The following is a 12,185-nucleotide window of genomic DNA, read 5'->3' as shown; positions in this document are numbered from 1 at the left end:
GTTATTATCACTTCATTGTCTAATATTTATATAGTATCAATTTTAAAAGTCAAGGAAAATGAAGGCTTCTTAGTGCTTCAAAAGGATTATTCAGAGTTTAGCACTGAAATACGTTGTAGACATTTGAATACATGCAAAAAAGTTGGAGTATAGGAATTGAAAATATCTTGTTAAGGATTCTGTTATGTAACTTGTGCCATGAGCTTACTTATTATTCATTCAATCTCCCTTAAGACATTGAATAAATGAGATACTTAAAACAATACAATGTAAAAAGTTCTGCAGTTTATGGAAAACTGAATTGTAGACTTAAATGTGACCTTATCAAAGATTCAGATTTTAAAATGGTGTCAAAATAATTTCCAGACCATAAGTTCTTTGTGAAGAATGGTAGAGAACTCAGGTCAGATTTAGTTGTATTTTTGGAATGAGTATGCTTATTTCAGTTATAAAAGCAGAACGTTAGGGCACAATTATAGCTTCTACTAGGTTTGAGATGGATGTCTGTCATTAAACTTGCTGTGTGTAAGTATGGGTTTTAAAAACAATTCATATCACACCATATCATTAACAGAAGCATGTTGGGTTTATGTCATCATTACATAAAAATCGGACCAAACTTGATCCTTGGCTTTGTTTAGAGCTTACATTTATTTTTATTATCTACTGAAGCATATTTTTCTGTAAGTTTTATATATTCATTGAATGTTTAACCTATAAACAAATTTAGTAGGAGAATAGATTTTATGTGAAAAAGTCAAATTGTATGTAGATTTATTAATTTTAATTTCATTTTTTCAATAGAAAACAGGACTTTGTAGTAATTTAGTGAAATATCATTTTTGGGACCAAATCTAGGCACTCTTATGCTACATAAATTCATACCAAGTAAAGTTAATTAATAATTGCCTTGCAAATTTGTTCTGAAAATTAGATGAGCTCTTTATAAAGCTCCTCATGATAGCAACACATGTGGCAAGGGCTAAGTGAAGTTCGACCTGGAGACTGTGAGGAAGGAGTGCTTTAGACTGATGATGGTGGTTTTTACAAGTAGTGTTGGTGTTTCATGGCTTTTAGAAACACCACTGCAACATATATTCCCAACTTCACAAGACCGTGTCTATTCTTCCTGCCCAAAGTTCCAAAAAGGCTGTGGTCATTAACTTAGAAAACTTCTCTCCTTTTAAACCATTATCCACTATGATCATTCTTGGCTAGGTAGTGTATATATATATATATATATCAGGCAGGCATAACATATATGATTATGTTGATTGATTATTTTGTATTTTGTTATTGTTTTTTATTTGATATATTTTTATTTACATTTCAAATGATTTACCCTTTTCTGGCCCCCCACTCCCCGAAAGTCACATAAGCCCCCTTCCCTCCCCCTGTTCTCCCACCCACCCCTTCCCACTTCCCTGTTCTGGTTTTGCCTTATACTGCTACACTGAGTCTTTCCAGAACCAGGAGCCACTCCTCTGTTCTTCTTGTACCTCATTTGATGTGTGGATTATGTTTTGGGTGTTCCAGTTTTCCAGGCTAATATCCACTTATTAGTGAGTGTATACCGTGATTGATCTTTTGAGACTGGGTTACCTCACTTAGTATGATGTTCTCCAGCTCCATCCATTTGCCTAAGAATTTCATGAATTCATTGTTTCTAATGGCTGAATAGTACTCCATTGTGTATATATACCACATTTTTTGCATGCATTCTTCTGTTGAGGGATACCTGTGTTCTTTCCAGCTTCTGGCTATTATAAATAGGGCTGCTATTAATTAATTAATTAATTAATTAATTAATAATTTTGGTTTTCTAGTTTGTAATATGGGCCTTCTACTCTTTAACTTCCTCACAAACAGAATTTATATGAATTTTAGTTATGATTCTCTAATTAGCTAATCAGTTGTAACTGTAACTTTATAATTTTCATATATGTTTTGGCATAATAAAGCATTTTATGGTATGATATTTTTGGAGCTAATACTTTTTTGTGAAAAATTATTTCTAGCATATAGCTCTCATTCTCCACTCTTTAAACAGGTAACATCCAATAAGTTTTGGTTTTCATAGAAATTGAAAGAAGGAGAAACAGGAGTAAATATCATAGTTTTTAAACCATGCATTTATGTACACAATATTGTCTACTTTTATGATGTCACTACTTCATTACTACCAATATTTTGCCTCTATTCACTCTGTGAACTTTTTTACACATTGATTTATTAATTATGAATATAAGTGAATCAATTGTAATTAGAAATTTCATGTATAAATGCAAAGGATTTTTGTACTTAAACATTAAATATTTCAAAGTTAAAGAAAATATTTTAGAATATGATCTCTAATAAATACTATAGAATATAATTGATCTTTTCTAAAAATTAATGTTCAGTATTTTATATTCCAAAAGATAGCACAATTGGACATTATGTAAGTGATACATTGACTGTGAGAGGAATTTAATTTTTAGCCTGTTTTATATTGTCTCTTACAGATAGGACAATGTATTGAACAAAATGCCACTTATTTTTAATTAACAGTATGGTTTTGAGCAAACCTGTTATAGAAAAAGATTCCCGTTCAAGCTGTGCATGAAGTAGTATTCTCAGAGGGGAATAATAGTGGAGACTCTTAGGCCAGAATTTTTTGTTTTCGTTCATCGTTATAAAAACATGCTTCAGTGACAAATACTCTCATACGACAATAAAAACATAGGATGTCTGAAGTTATCCAGAAGTATATAAGTAAAGTTTCATTTGGAATAAAATTTGTAATATGGACAACTCCCATAGCCCATAGCTTCTGTTCTTTCATCAAAATATGTTTTCAGTACTCTAGAGGTTTTTAATCTCTTTTACAAAGATCCCATAGAGGCTTCCTAGTGCTGATAGCTAGAAATATAATTGGCAAAATGTCTGCAATGCATGGTGCCATCTGGTACTAGTCCCCTGATTATCACACTAAATCCCCATTCTGACAAAATACTGAGGTTGTCCTTGCTCTGCAGTTGTGAAAATATCTACTGACCTGCTGAGATGACTGCACACCTGGGGATAATGGGTGATCTCAACTTGTGCACCGCAATGTGAATGTACTATCGGTATTTATGCTTGGGAAACCAGCAGTCTAAAGGAATGCATATTTCGCACTGAGATTATTCCTTCGTGTGTAGAGTAGCAACTTCCTTTAAGTGTTAACATATGATGGTTGGGAAGGGAGAAACAGGAGAATGATACCAGAAATTTTTTGGAACCTTTGTTTATTAATCACTGTATAAAGTATTTGGCTGTAACGGAAAAGATAACTAGCAGTAAGGCACTCACCTGGCATGCATGAGGACAATTACTTTGATAGCCAGAACCCTCATAAAATGACAGGCATGGTGGCCATGGTTGGGAAATAAGAGGTAGAAGAAGCTCTTGGATTTCTTGGTCAGCAATTCTAGAGTTACTGATGAGGTATGGGTAAATGTAGGATGCTGTGTCAAAAGAAATTGTTAGTGGGGCAGGAAAAATGGCTCCATGGTTAAGAGCATTGGCTGCTTTTCAAAAGTACCCTAGTTCAAAACCTAATCCAGTATGGCAGCTCACAACTGTCTACAATTTCAGATACAGGGGATCCAACACACTCACTTAGGTATACATACAGACAAACCACCAGTCTACATAAAATAAAATGGAATGAAATAAAATAAAATAAGATAAAATAAAAGGGTTAGACGGGGTCCTGAGAATGACACCGGTGGTTGTTTTCAAGATTATACTCACATGTTCACTTTATTACATGTGCATGCAAATTTATACATACACTCACACATGTACATATCCACATTAGAAAAATGGGCATTTTGAATTAGTTTGTGTGACTTTTTGCACAATTGATCTGTTGGCCATAAAAACACATTACAATTGAGTGTCAGTTTCTAAACAAATAATGATATGAGATTTGAATAGCTCTATAGAGACCATATAATTATATATCTATTATTATATATAAACCTTTATATGTTTAAAACAAAAATATTTCAAGTGCTATCAAGCTCCTGCTTCTGTCTCATACCCCAGAGACAGCCTGTCTCCCAGGAGGATTCCCATAACCAGGGACAGAGGTGAGAGCCACACCCTAATACCTGCCCAGCTGGGACTCCCATGGAGACCACTGGAGGCAGAATCTATCCACCCTGCTGGAGACACAACTTCCTTCCAGTATGTAACTCCACAGGCAGTAGACCTGGTGCTCCTGCCCCTCTCCCATGCCACATAGCCTGACTGTAATTCAGGAGGTCTACTTTAGCCAGGGACACAGAAGGCTCCCTATAGGACAGTGAAATGTAACCTCATTCCTGATTGAGCTAAGGCTCAAAACCCTGATGATCCTGAAGAGACAGTTCCTTCACATCCCAGGCACGAGGCCGCAGCCCTCCTTAGATTTGTGGCCATCAGTCCCTAGCCCCTCTATGTGTAAAAGATGTGACCAGAGTTCATGTATACTCAAGACAGATCTCCATTGCAATAAGGTACCTAAAAGCCTGAAGGACGTAGTCAATAAACTCCCCTTCCCAAACAATCCTCCCTACAAAAGGTGTTTAACCTCAGGTACACCCTGAGAAATAGGGTACAGTTTTACTCAACCACTTTCTGCCATGACAATAAATGCCTTAAAACCATGGACTGCCCCTTTTCACTGGGATCCACTGTGGGGAGCCATGGAGAAGTCCTTTGCCTATGAGCCACCATCCAGTCTCCTGTAGAAGGCCTCTGTGTGCTCCCAGTCATGGCCCCCACCAAGCTAAGTCCAATCCAGCTGCTGTCAAGCCAAGGACAATCCTCACTAGACCAGTTGGAACACAGACCACACACTCAGTTCTCAATTCTTCCTAGGTATCCAGAAGTGTCTAGGTATCTGAGACCCTTAGAACCAGCTGACCCTGGACTCCTTGCAGGCCTGGGAATCTTTCAGACAGATCAAACTGTCCTGTGCCTTAGAGAGTGCTTCCCCACCCCTTTAGTGGTGTCCCGGGGGCTCCCTGCAGACCAGCACCTACCCAGCAACATTGCAGAGTAAGCATGGTCAAACTCCCTGTGTCCTGCCTCCCTGAGCAGCTGAGCCCTGTGGCGAAGAGGACGCAGGACACCCACACCCCCACCCCCAACCCTATAGTGCCATATTCTGAGACAGCACTGTCTTGCCTCTTAGGAAGCCTGCTCTAATTCATGTCACAGAGCTCTACATGCCTACAAGGAAAGACAGGCTCCATTTAGAAGCAACCAGGCCAGTTAACACCAGAGATAACCAGACCATGAGAGGCAAGCACAAGAACTTAAGCAACAAAAATCAGTGAAACCTGCCACCATCAGAACCCAAATCTCCCACCATAGTAAGCTCTAGATACATACACACCTGAAAGGCAAGATTCTGACCTAAAATCTCATCACATGAAGATGATAGAGGCCTTTAAAGAGGACATAAATAACTCTCTTAAAGAAATAAATGAGAACACTATGGGCAAATAGGAAGAAGAGACAATAAATCATCTCATTAAATGTTGAAAAAGTTTTTGACAAAATACAACACTGCTTTATGTTAAAAGTCTTTTAAAAGTCAGGAATTAGGGCACATATCTGAACATAATAAAAGTAATATATAGAAACCAGCAGCAATATAAAATTAAATGGAGAGAATGTTGAAGTAATACCACGAAATCAGCAACAAGATAAGGATGCCAACTCTCTCCCTATTTATTCAATATACTACTTTGAGCTATAGCAAGAGCAATTAGACAACAAAAGAAGGTCAAATGGATTCAAACTGGAAGGGAAAAGTCAAGGTATCACTATTTGTGAATAATATGATAGTATACATAAGCATGCCCCAAAATTCTACCATAGAACTGCTACAGCTAACATAAACTTCAGCGAAGTGGATTGATATAAAATTAAATCAAATCAGTAGCCTTCCTCTTTGTAAAGGATAAACAGGCTGAGAAAGAAATTAGAGACCTTTTAAAATATTCACAAATAATATAAAATATCTTGGTGTGATCCAAACAAGTATCACAAGAACTGTATCACAAGAACTTCAAATCCCTGCAGAAATCAAAGAATACCTTAGAAGATGGAGAGATCTCCCATGTTCATGGATGTGTAGGATTAGCGTAGTCAAAATGGCAAATTTACCAAAAGCATCCTACAGATTCACTGAAATCCCCAACAAAATCCGAGCTCAATTCTTCATGGAGATAGAAAGAGCATTTCTCAACTTCATCTGGATTAACAAAAAGCCCAGGATACCTAAAACAATTCTCAACAATAAAACACTTCTGGGGAAATCACTATCTCTGACCTCAAGCTGTACTTCAGAGCAATAGTGATTAAAGTCACATGGTATTGGTGCTCAGACAGACTGGTCTATCAATGGAATGGAATTGAGGACCCAGAAACACACACACACACACACACACACACACACACACACCTATGGACACTTGATCTTTGACAAAGAAGCCAAAATCATACAGCAGGAAAAAAAAAGAAAGCATCTTCAACAAATGGTATATTACAACTACAGTTGGCAAACTAAGGCTGGATTGTAGCATAATTTTGCTTAATATTGTACTCACCATGGATCAAAAAATCATATTATGCTGTGGTTTGCATCTATAACTAATTATTAAAACATAGTTATAAGGTTGAGGGAATTATGTTATTAAACGTTATTGGTATTTATGGTAAAAAATATTAACATAGAATTTTCCAACTACAACTCCTTTTTAAAAAAAGTCCTAAAGCTGGACAATATTTTTTCATTAAATAGATGAATTAAACCATAATTCTTTCTATATTATGCTATCTCCTACTTCAAAGTGCAAAATTGAAGTAAATTTATAGTTGAACTAATAAATAAGAAAGTAATCTGTGCATAAACACACAATGTTCTTTCTTTTGTAAACTCAAGGATGTAATTTATCTGCTAAGTACCAAGATTGATGCTTTCTTACTGTTATCCTTTCTGTGTTAATAAATCGGGACTCAGCAAGCACCTCCAAGTGTTCAATCCTGACCCTACAATTAGCTTTCCACTGACTCTCTTTCCTGATTATCAGCACAAACCCTTACTTTGAGCTATCCCATAATTAGCTAGACAAAAGGTTTCATGTGCTAAAATATCCTGACTGGTTGAACATTTGCTAACCACTCATCTGTCACGTCCCCTGGATGGATCGCATGCCCTTGTTTAGTTAAGAGGACTGTCAGTCCTGCTTCTCATTAAGCTGACATTAATGTGGCCTCCAAAATTTGAGTGTAGCAATTAAAAGTTTTGAGCTCTCTTTAAATGGCATCGAGCTAAATCCTACATGCAGGAATTTGTACAGATCTTCCTTAAAATAAAATTTTAAATGAAAAATAAAGGACAGAGATGATAGAAGCACGGAGAAAAAAATATTCAAAAGTATTTAGTTACAGAAAATAGCAACTGAAAATAAACTTTTTAGGCCTGTCAGTTTAATATCATTTTGTTTCATTTTCCTATATATTCAAAAGATTATCATTTTAATTTAATAGTTATATCCAGTCCTCTTCATTTTTGCTCTCTTGATGTGAATGTAAGAATGATTTTCTGTATTTGTCTTAGTAAATTACACAATCAAACTGTACATTATATAATGACTAAATCTAAGGGTCAATTGAACTTCCATTTTCTGCTAATTTTTTCTTAACTTGGGGATATGGTTTTAAAGCTATCTACATTTACATGTGTTTTGTTTCATACATACAAATAGTATGTTTTTATGAAGTAAATAAAAAGTAAGTTTGTGCTCTGCTAACTCTCCTCGTTATGGGAATTCTTGGCATGATCATTCTTCCAAAAGTGTACATGTACATGCCACTTTTTTCATCAGTTCTTCTCATAAACTATTCACGTTGACCACATGCCTGATAAGCAGTTGAAGAGGTGAGATGTTTATTCTGCCCATAGCCTTGAGGTCAGAGAGGACAGCACAGCTACAAAGTACCAGGAGCAATCTGTAGCTGTGCTCATGGGAACAGGATGGATTAAGAAGCACACAAGGAAATGCAAGTATTTTGTGTGCTTTTACCGTTTGGTTTATATGGGACCAGAACCCATGCTAGATGATACACCTTAAATTATCAGATTTTTTTCTTTCAGTAAGTGGTCCATGGAAAATCACTGAAGCATATATCCATAGGCATAAGCCAAATTTAATCTATTTAAAAATAATGTTCAGTATTTATTTTTTGTTTTCACAGATTTAAAATTTACATGTGATTCCTGTTGTCATTTTCTGTTTTAGTTTGTCTATTGTAAGAAATAATTTATCTATCTACATTTTCTAATCTTTATTTTTTAATATCTCTATAGTAGAGAGGGTGGGTTAGTGAGCAGGAGAAGGGGGATGGTATAGGGGGTTTTGGATGGGAAAAGAGAAAAGGGGATACAATTTAAAATGTAAATGAAGAAAATATCTAATAAAAATAACTTTATCAATATATAATGTCAGAAAAAGGTTTGTAGATAAGTAGAATGTTAATGATTAATTAAGAAAAGAAATAATGAATAATAGCTTCATATAGATGTTAAAATTTTAACAATAATCATTTATAGTCTAGAAGCAATGCACCGAGTTTCAGACCACTGTATGAAACAGACACTTGACATATTTTAATTAAACAGGTTGCCTAATGGATGTTTTTAACCTATTTATTTTGTTAGTAGAGTCCCTTGAATTATGTATTGTAGTTTTCACTTGGTGATCACAGTCTTTAGCTGATATTCATTTGAAAAGCTTTTCCTTTTTCTTTTGATTATTAATGATAGCTTTGATGACCTAGAAATATATATAGTGATCTTATTAAACTGTGGTGTTAGCTTTCACCTTTAAGAGCTTAAAATACTTCATTCAATGACCTCTTGGGCTCTGAAGAGTTTCTATTGAGAAATCTGTTATACAGATGGGCTTAAGATTTTATGTGCCTCAGTACTCTAAAAAGTTTTAGGTGTTCTGTTCTTTCCTTAGTTCTCTGAATATTGTAATTAAATTAGCTAGTCTTTATGACCTAATACTCTGCCTTTTAGTTGAACTATTCAATTATAATAGCTTTCCATTGAGGTATTTCTTTCATTTTCTTGTCCATTTATTTAAAAATTACAATTTTTTTCAGAATTTCTTATTCTTTTTTCTGGAATCCCCTTTTGTATCTTGTTTAGACTGATTTATTTCATTTACTTATTTTTTATTTGTATTAATTCAATTTGACTTTATATCATTGAATGTGCTTATCATTAACACTTTGATTGTCCAGTGGCTTATCTTCATGTAACTCCAGGTTTTGTCAAGTAGCCATCACAGGCCTGTGATTAAAAAAAGAAAAATAGTTAATTAAAAATAGTTCTTCCTAATGTCCCTAGAAGCCACTCAGTGTGGCTGCTGAGTCACATGGCCATCAGTAGGTGACAGAGAGCAGAGAGGTTATGTCTCTACTCAGTTGTATCTATGAACATCTGAATGATTAGTAAGCTAACTTTTCCCTGCAAAACTAAATCAAGTGCTGTGTTGGTCTAGATGAGTGCTCAGGGTAGAGAGGAGTTGTAGGTGAGACAAGCACCTCCTGGGGCCTCATGACCTATGAGGAGTAAACCTAAGACAGAGAACTCCTACATAGGGTCACAAAGCCAGGCCATGAATGAAGGAAACCCAAGACAACGACCAGTCCAGTGCCCTAGGGCCAGAACAGGGAGCTAGCCCGAGATCAACAGCAGTCCCATGCCATTCAGACGTGGGGTCAGTGGGGAAAGACCATGACTGAGGTCACTCCTACCTGGTGCCATAATGCATGGGTGAGGCATAGCACTCCTGACACCAAATCTGATAAAGCCCCAAACATTCAGAGAAGACTCCAGGTGCCATTAAGAGGAACAAATAAGTAGTGGAGAAATGGAAGAGAAAGAGAAACAGAAACACGTAGAAGCAATGAACAAAGGAAGAATTGGATACACAAGTGGAGCCAGGAACAGCCTGATATGAGTAGCTAGTGAAGCCTCTTTGGACCATTTTGGGGTCTGGGCCTGTGCTATCACAGGGAGCCATAGCTTGCTCTGTGGCCCTCAGCAGCAGGGGTTTGTTACCACAAAAGGTCAGGGCTGCTGCCCAGGGACATGTTGATGTCTGAGGGCTGTGAAGAAGAAGCCCCACCTCTAGGGCCATGAGAGCAGGAGAGCTGACCCTGCCCACTGTAGTACCCAGGAAAGTGGGCCTGCATATCACCCAGGTAGCTCAGTAGAGCTGACCCTAGTATTGAGAGTTGCAGGGTAGGGGTGTGAGTGTGCTGGCCTACAACTTGCCCGCAGTGCAATGACACAGGCAACGGAGAGAGGCCCTCTTCCACCTTAGACCCTTGCCACCTACAACATGGTTAGTGGGGCTGTGGGGCGGGGCAAGAGTAGGCTCTGGGATAATGAGATCGCAACAGTTATTCCTGCTCCTCACCTACAGCAGGACTCAGATGAGCAAGTGCTGCACCTCTCCTGGAAAGCACAGTAGACCTGGACAGTTGGCATGACCCATAAGCCAGCCTAAAGTATATGAGAGATGGAGAGCTTGTTCTGATCCTTGCTGGTCATGGCATTTGTGGGCCAACTGGTCAGAGCAGGACAGGAGAGCTCACCCAGAGGTATGGCTGTAGAACTGGCAGGTGGACCAGTTCAGATAACAGGCCAAGATCAAGGGCTGTGAGTTTTCCCACCCCAGCATCTACCTCATCTATAATCTGCTGGAATGCTTGAAGTGACCAGACCTGCAAATCCAAAACCATAGGATCTGCAAGACAGAACACAATAACAAGATTTCTAACAGGAGTTCCAATGAGGTCCAGTGTAAATAGTGTAGCAGAAACAAGAAGCCTTGTAGGAGACCAATGAATCTTTCCAACACACATTGTAATAAAAGAAAAATGGGCAAAAGTTATATCATTTTGGGAGACATTGTGATACACTGTAGCATCCACAATGAGAACTTTTCCCCTATAGGGGAGGAGGAGATAAAATAGGATGAGCTATATGATGTGATATTCACACACACACACACAAACACACACACACACACACAAACACACACACACATAATAATGATGATAATGATGATGATGATGATGATGATGATGATGATAGGTTAAAAAGAAATAGCTCCTCCTTCAAGGTCAAGTTTAAAGAGGTAAATGTAGTGCAAATTTTGTATAGGATATTTTATTTCTTTATATTTTAAATGTTATTGTCTTTCCTAATTTCCCCCCCAGAATCCCCATACCCCTCCTCCTGCTTCTATGAGGGTGTGCCCCACCCAACCATCCACTGCCACCACTCTGTCCTCCCATTCCCTTACACTGGGGCATTGAGTCCTCTTCTCCCATTGATGCCCCACAGGCCATCCTCTGCTACGTATATGGCTGGAGTCGTGGGTCCCTCTATGTGTACTCCTTTGTTGATGGTTTTTAGACACTGGGAGCTCTGGTTGGTTGATAATTTTATTCTCCTTATGGAGTTGCAAACCCGTTCAGCTCCTTTAGTCCTTTCTCTAACTCCTCCATACACTGAGGACCATGTGATCAGTTAAATGGTTGGTTGAGAGCATCCATCTCTGTACATGGCAGGCTTTAGCAAAGACTCTCAGGAGACATTTATATCAGGCTCCTGTAAGCTTGCACTTCTTAGCATCCACAATAGTGTCTGCAAGTGGTGACTGTATATGGGATGGATCCCCAGGTGGGGCAGTCTCTGGATTGCTTTTCCTTCAGTCTCTAGTCTCTGTTCCACACTTTGTCTCTGTATTTGCTCCCTTGAATATTTTGTTAAACTTTCTAAGAAGGATTGAAGCACCCACACTTTGGTTTTCCTTCTTCCTGAGATTTGTAAGGTATGTGAATTGTATATTGTCTATTCTTGAGCTTTTTGGCTAATATCCACTTATCAGTGAGTGCATACCATGTGTGCTTATACTCTAAGATTAAGAATTTGCAAATGGGACCTCATAAAATTGCAAAGCTTCTGTAAAGCAAAGGGCACTGTCAGTAGGACAAAACAGCAACCAACAGATTGAAAAGATCTTTACCAATCCTATATCTGATAGAGGTCTAATATCCAATATATACAAAGGACTCAA

The 12,185-nt window shown here is 37.6% G+C and overlaps 1 non-coding gene across 1 annotated transcript; it reads left to right on the top strand.

The window, feature by feature from the left end:
• Positions 1–9,428: 9,428 nt before the first annotated feature.
• LOC127696913 (small nucleolar RNA SNORA17) lies at positions 9,429–9,556 on the top strand. The gene has a single exon (XR_007980359.1). It is a non-coding gene; the product is annotated as a small nucleolar RNA SNORA17 (small nucleolar RNA).
• Positions 9,557–12,185: the final 2,629 nt, after the last annotated feature.

This window comes from Apodemus sylvaticus, chromosome 11, assembly GCF_947179515.1.
Source record: "Apodemus sylvaticus chromosome 11, mApoSyl1.1, whole genome shotgun sequence".
In the NCBI taxonomy this organism is placed as follows: Eukaryota; Metazoa; Chordata; class Mammalia; order Rodentia; family Muridae; genus Apodemus; species Apodemus sylvaticus.
This window is presented reverse-complemented; position numbering and strand designations above follow the sequence as displayed.